This window comes from Neophocaena asiaeorientalis, unplaced genomic scaffold (genome assembly GCF_003031525.2).
Source record: "Neophocaena asiaeorientalis asiaeorientalis breed wild unplaced genomic scaffold, Neophocaena_asiaeorientalis_V1.1 scaffold91, whole genome shotgun sequence".
NCBI classification, from domain to species: domain Eukaryota; kingdom Metazoa; phylum Chordata; class Mammalia; order Artiodactyla; family Phocoenidae; genus Neophocaena; species Neophocaena asiaeorientalis.
The window spans coordinates 14,753,740-14,760,108 of record NW_020173198.1 but is presented as its reverse complement, the minus strand read 5'-3'; positions in this window follow the sequence as shown (position 1 = coordinate 14,760,108).

Genomic DNA, 6,369 nt, shown 5'->3' with positions numbered 1-6,369 from the left:
GCCATGGCTCACAGGCCCAGCCACTCCGCGGCATGTGGGATCCTCCCGGACCGGGGCACGAACCCGTGTCCCCTGCATCGGCAGGCAGACCCTGAACCACTGCACCACCAGGGAAGCCCAGTCCTCATAGCTTTGATTCAAAGGTCAGCACAATAGAGGTTTGAGTGTGGAAGCGAATAAAAGAACAGACTTCCCTCTCGTCACTAAGTCTTCCCTCTAGTTTCTGTTCTTTCTTTCTTTTTAGAGAGACACCCCAACTTTATTGGCTGGGTATGCGTGGCAGCAAAACGCCGGCAAAATGTCAGCGGGCCCCTGGCCGCTCGGCCCTGGATGGGCCCTGTGCAAGGACCCTCACCTCTCCCCTGGGGGCACCCAGGCCAATTCCCCTACCTCCACCCCAGCTACTGCTCACTGCCCCCTGCTGCTGCTGCTGCTGGAACCACGGGCCAAATTCCTTAAAGACCCAGAGTTTTCAGAAGAAATGGGAAAACAAAAGAGCTGAAAACAAGCCTTCAAACAAAAACGTGTACACGCATGTCCACGGCAGCAACATTCACCATCACCGAAAGGTGGAAACCACCCAAATGTCCATCAGTGGACAAGCAGATGAGCAAAACGTGGCCTGTCCACGCAATGGGATGTCACTCAGCCATAAAAAGGAATGAAGCACAGATACCTGCTACAATGTGGGCGAACCTTGAAAACCTTAGGCTCAGGGAAAGAAGCCAGACACGAAAGCACAGATACTGTATGATTCCACTTAACCTAAGCTACCCAGAAAAGGCAAATTCATAGAGACAGAAAGTAGAATAGAGGCTACTGGGGGCTGGTGGGAGGAGGAAATGGGGAGTGATTGCTCCATGGACACAAGCTCTCAGTTTAGGGTGACGAAGCGGTTCTAGAGATGGATGGTGGTGACGGTGACACAACAGCGTGAATGGACTTATTGCCACTGAGTTGAAAATGGTTAAAATGGTAGATTTTTTTTCTACGTATATTTAACCACAACTGAAAAAAAAAAACCATGAAAAGAACTACTGGAGTACTGATGCATGCGACAACATGGAGGAGCCTTGAAAACATACTAAGTGAAAGAAGCCAGACATAAAAGGTCCCATACTGTAGGATTCCATTCTTGAAATGTCCAGAATAGGCCAGTTCACAGAGACAGAAAGCAGATTACTGGTTGCCGGGGGCTTGCGGGAACAGGGAGCGACTGCTTAATAGCTATGGGGTTTCCTTTTGGGGTGATAAAAATACTCTGGAATGGTATAGTGATGATGGCTGTATAACATTGTGAATGTCCTAAATGCCACTGAATGCCATTGAATGCCACTCTAAAATGGTTAAGGGACTTCCCAGCGGGCCGGTGTTTAGGACTCAGCACTTTCACTGCCAAGGGCCCAGGTTTGATCCCTGGTTAGGGAACTAGGATCTCACAAGCCACGCGACGCAGCCAAAAAAATGACCACATAAAATAAAATGGTTAAAAACGTCACTTTGACGCTATGTGTATTTTACAATTTAAAAGAGAGAAGAAATGGCGGGAGAAAAGACGCGGCCTTCACTGGCTCTCCTTTAGAGAGAGGGGTTGGGCGGTGAGTAAAAGGTCCTGGGTACAAGTTCAGAGACAAATTAGCAGATTCAAATCCCAGCTCCACCACTGAGGACCTGTGTGACCTTGAGCAAGTGACTTAACCTCGCTGTGTGTCACAGTTTCCTCATCTATAAAATGGGATAATAAGAGTCAGGGATGCTGAGTTGCACAGCACCAGGGGGCATCATTCAATCACAGTCGGCGTGAATCGCGTTCCCTGGAGTACTGCAGTGTACACATTGGGAAGTACCGAGTGCACGGAGCTGCCGGGAAGATTACATGAGAATCATAATGTACATAAAGGGCTTGGGGTACTGCCTGGTGGGCAGTGAGAGTTCCATACCAACTATGAACAGAAATAAGTGTGCGTTTGCCCTGGGGGCTAATCATTCCGCCACCTTCCTGTTATATAATGCAGTGGTTCTCCACATACAAACCACCCGGCTCTCTTGTTAAATGCAGACGCTGATTCAGGAGGTCTGGGATGGGGCCTGAGATGCATTTTAATGAGCACCCAGGTGATGCTGATGTTGCAGGTCCATGGACCACCCTCAGAGTAGCAGGGGACAGGGGAAAGCAGTCACTGCTGTATCCATTTCCCAGGGCTGTTGTAACAATGCACAGCAAACTGGGCAACTTAAAACACCAAAATCACGTTGTCTTAAAACCTGCCTTTGTCGCTGTGCTCAAAAAAACAAAGCAAAACAAAACAAACACCAAAATCTCTGTCTGCAGGATTGGTTCCTTCTGGGGGATAATCTATCCCAGGACTCTCTCCTACCTTCTGATGACAACTGGCACCCTTGGCCTTCCTTGGCTTGTAGCTGCATCACTCCAACCTCTGCCTGTGTTGTCTCATGGCCTTCTCCAAGTGTTTGTCTTCACATGGCCATCTTTTTATAACTACACCAGTCATATAGGACTAGGGGCCCACCCTACTCCAGGATGATCTCATCTTAACTAATTACATCTGCAAAACCCCTATTTCCAAATGAAGTCACGTTTTGAGGTACTGCAGGTTAGGACGTCCATATATCTCTTTTGGGGAGGATACAAGTCAACCCATAACACCCGCCTGGGGACAAATGAGCCCAAAGAAAATAAGCGAGGTTGGAAAGGGACAGAGAGCCATTCTGCAGATGAGTCGGGAGCTCAGGGAGGTGAAGTGAACTGCCCCAGGGTCAGAGCAAAGAAGCAATTGCCCAGGTGATGCGCTGCTGGAATCAGGTGCATGCTCTGCTCTCCAGCTGCAGGCCCTGGAGGGAACTGCCTGCCCATGGAAGGACCATCTCTTCTGATTTGCACAGAGGAGGCGCATTATGGGCTAGCAGCTGCTCTGAGTGGCAGAATCAGCCACACTCAATCTCAGCCCAGAGTTTCATAGCTGCCCCTCCTGTTGGCTGCCCCGGTGAACTGCAGGTCAACTGAAAGGGACCCGTGCTCAGTGACAACAGTGAATCCCCAAAACACGTCCACTAAGAGATGCTATCAGCCCTGCTTGATGCACTTCCTAGCCACAGAGCCAGAGAGCTGGCACAGGAGAGGAAACCAGACTGTGGCTTCTAAACTCCATTCTCCAAAGGAGCCAGGGCTGCTTGGAGAAATGGCGATTCCAGGCCATCCCAGCTTGATGAGGCTGGGACATCGGAACATCCCAGGTTGCAAGGAAGCTGTCAAAGACCATGAGAGCCAGGTCAAGAGACTCAGCGGCCAATGGGTAGAGCCTCCCACTGGCCAAAGATGGAACAATTTGAGCAGCAATAAGAATGTCGTAGCCCGTGAGTCATGTGATACTTAATCAAAACCCTCAGTGGTCACTTATGAGGGATGCTAGGGAACAAACTCATCACTTGGAAAGCGGGAAAATGAAGAGCAAGCATCAAACGTTTATTATGTCTTTTCTCTGTAAAGTGTATCTTGCAATGACTAAATATTTGAAGAGGGGGAGTTTCTCGTTCTGGATTCCTTCAGCTTACAAATGGAGACAGAATGATAGCGTTAGAATGCCACCATGCTGAAGCCCCTAATGCATTCAAGAGAAGCAGCTGAGGACAACCAGGCATTGGGAGCCCCTGATGGAAGAACTCACCCCCTCCTTTGAAGTCAGCTGTGCCCCCAAAATATCACACCTGAATCTCACCAAGCTCAAGAAACATAGGGAACAAAGGCAAAGATTAAAGGACACATCAGGGTTGCAATCAGCAATTTTCCAGACTGTGAGAAGCTCAACAGAACAACAAATCAATTGCAAAGGGGGAAAAAAAATGAGAGAGAGCAAGGAGAGGACTGGGAAATCTACAGATGAAAAGGGACCTAAGACATCCAGCCACCAATTGCAAAATGTGGAAGATATTCAATCGTGGTTCCAACAAATAATAAAGTTATGAGACAATCAAGGGAATTTGGACCCTGGGTATTTCTTGATTGAAATATCATGGGAATTGTTAACCATTTTTAAAGTGCTATTGTGGTTTTGCTTTTAAAAACCAATTCTTGTCTTTTAGAGATAACATCACAATATTTATGTTTGAAGTGATGTCATGCCTGGGGTTTGTTTCAAAATAATCAGGGGGAGGGGGAGAGGCAGGGTATAAATGAAAGAAGATTGTTCAGGAGTTGATCATTTCTGAAGCTGTGTGATGGCCACATGGGGCTCATTTATATTATTCTATTTGGTATACATTTGGAACTCTAATAATTTTTTTTTAAGGAAGCAGACTACTGCCTTTCAAATTCCAGTTCTGTCATTTACTGTGTGACCTTAGACCAGTGACTCAACCTTTCTTGTTCAGTTTCCTCACCTGTAAAATGGGGATAATCACACCTACTTAACATCAGGGCCTGGAGTACAGTGGGCACTCTGTAGACACACATGCATTTGTTCCTTTTTTGGGCTGGGATCTGTAAGTAGCCAGCCTCTGAATTGGCCCCCATGATCCCGACCTCCTGGCATTTATACCCTTGTGCAGTCCCCTCCAACAATGAATCACTGGCGCTGGTCTGCATGACTGATAGTACACATTAGAAGTAATTGTTTATCATCCCTGATATTAGGTCATAAAAGACACTGGCTTCTGTCTTGGTCACTCTCTTTTGCTCTCTCCCTTGCTTTCCCTGGGGGAAACCAGCTGCCACGTTGGGAGCAGCCCTACGGAGAGGTCCACATGTCTAAGAAACTGAGGCCTCCAGCCAACAGCCACATGAGGGAGCCCTCTTGGAAGCAGCTCCTCCTGCCCCAGTCAGGCCTTAATATGACAGCAGCCTCATGAGACCCTGAGACAGAACTACCCAGCTAAGCTGCCCCAGTTTCCTGAGCTTCAGGCACAGTGTGAGATCATAAATGTTTGTTGTCTGAAGCTGCTAAGTTTGGGGTAACTTGTTATACAGCAGTAGCTAACACATACAGGCTCTAATGTTGAAGAGTTTAAACTCTGTATAATCCACATTATGTTTTGTCCGGTGGTTTCAAAGGGCAGAAAGGGCAACGAGAGTCAGCTTCCTCCAAGAATCCGGGTGATAAAATGAAGAGTTGCAGTCTTACTTGAAGACAGCTGGTGGTGGGGGGAGATCACGAGGGCAGCTGCAGTTACGCTCACCTCTTTTAAACAGGAGACTCAGAGTTATTAACTGAGGGCGAGAAAAAAAGCAGAGAGGCCAAGGACTGACTTTTCCAGAAGGTCAGAGCAGAAGTCAGCCAGCAGGAAGGTACTTAGAGCAGCAGGTGGTACCTCAGGGAGGTTGAAGGAGGTAAGAAACCTGTATTCCTGTTTGTCGTCACCCTCACTCTGAGTGAGATGCTTTTTTTTTTTTTTTTTTTTTTTTGCGGAGAGTAGAATTCACCTATTTAATGTGCTTTAGCTACTACTCAACAGTGGGCAGGATCTGAAGTCATCAAATACCCTTAAGCGAGGTTGGGTCTGTAATCTGGCTCTTGGGAGCATTGGTTTCCTCATCTGCAAAATAGAATCCTGTCTTTCCCTGCATTTTTATTTTTGGCCATTTTAAATTAAAAAAAATTTATTTATTTTCCTTATTTTTTTGGCTGTGTCAGTTCTTAGTTGCAGCACATGAAATCTTCGTTGAGGTGCCGGGCTCCAGGGCACGTGGGCTCTGTAGTTGTGGCGCATGGGCTCCAGAGCACATGGGCTCTGTAGTTTGCAGCACACAGGCTCTCTCGTTGAGGTGCGTGAACTCAATAGTTGTGGCATATGGGCTTAGCTGCCCAGCGGCATGTGGGATCTTGGTTCCCTGACCAGGGATCAAACCCGCGTCCCCTGAATTGGAGGGCGGATTCTTTACCATTGGACCACCAGGGAAGTCCCTTTTTTGACCATGTTAATGTGTCTGGAATCAGGATGCATCCACTAAAGGATGCAAATACTAATATGGTATTTATTCCCCACCCTCAAGAGCTATAACTGAACCAGTGTACCTTCAAATGATAGCATCTTATGCAAACTATTATACATAGAATAAACAATAAGGTCCTACTGTATAGCACAGGGAACTGTATTCAATATTATCCTGTGATAAACTATAATGGAAAAGAATACGAAAACGAATGTGTATATATATACACATACATGTATAACGGAATCACTTTGCTATACAGCAGAAATTAACACAACGTTGTAAATCAACTATATGTCAATCAAATAATTTTTTTTAAATGATAGCATCTTAGAAACAAAGAGCCTTACAGGTTATTTACTGAGAGAATTGAATAAAATCATATTAATTCATTTAGCAAACACTGTGGGAGCCTCATTAAA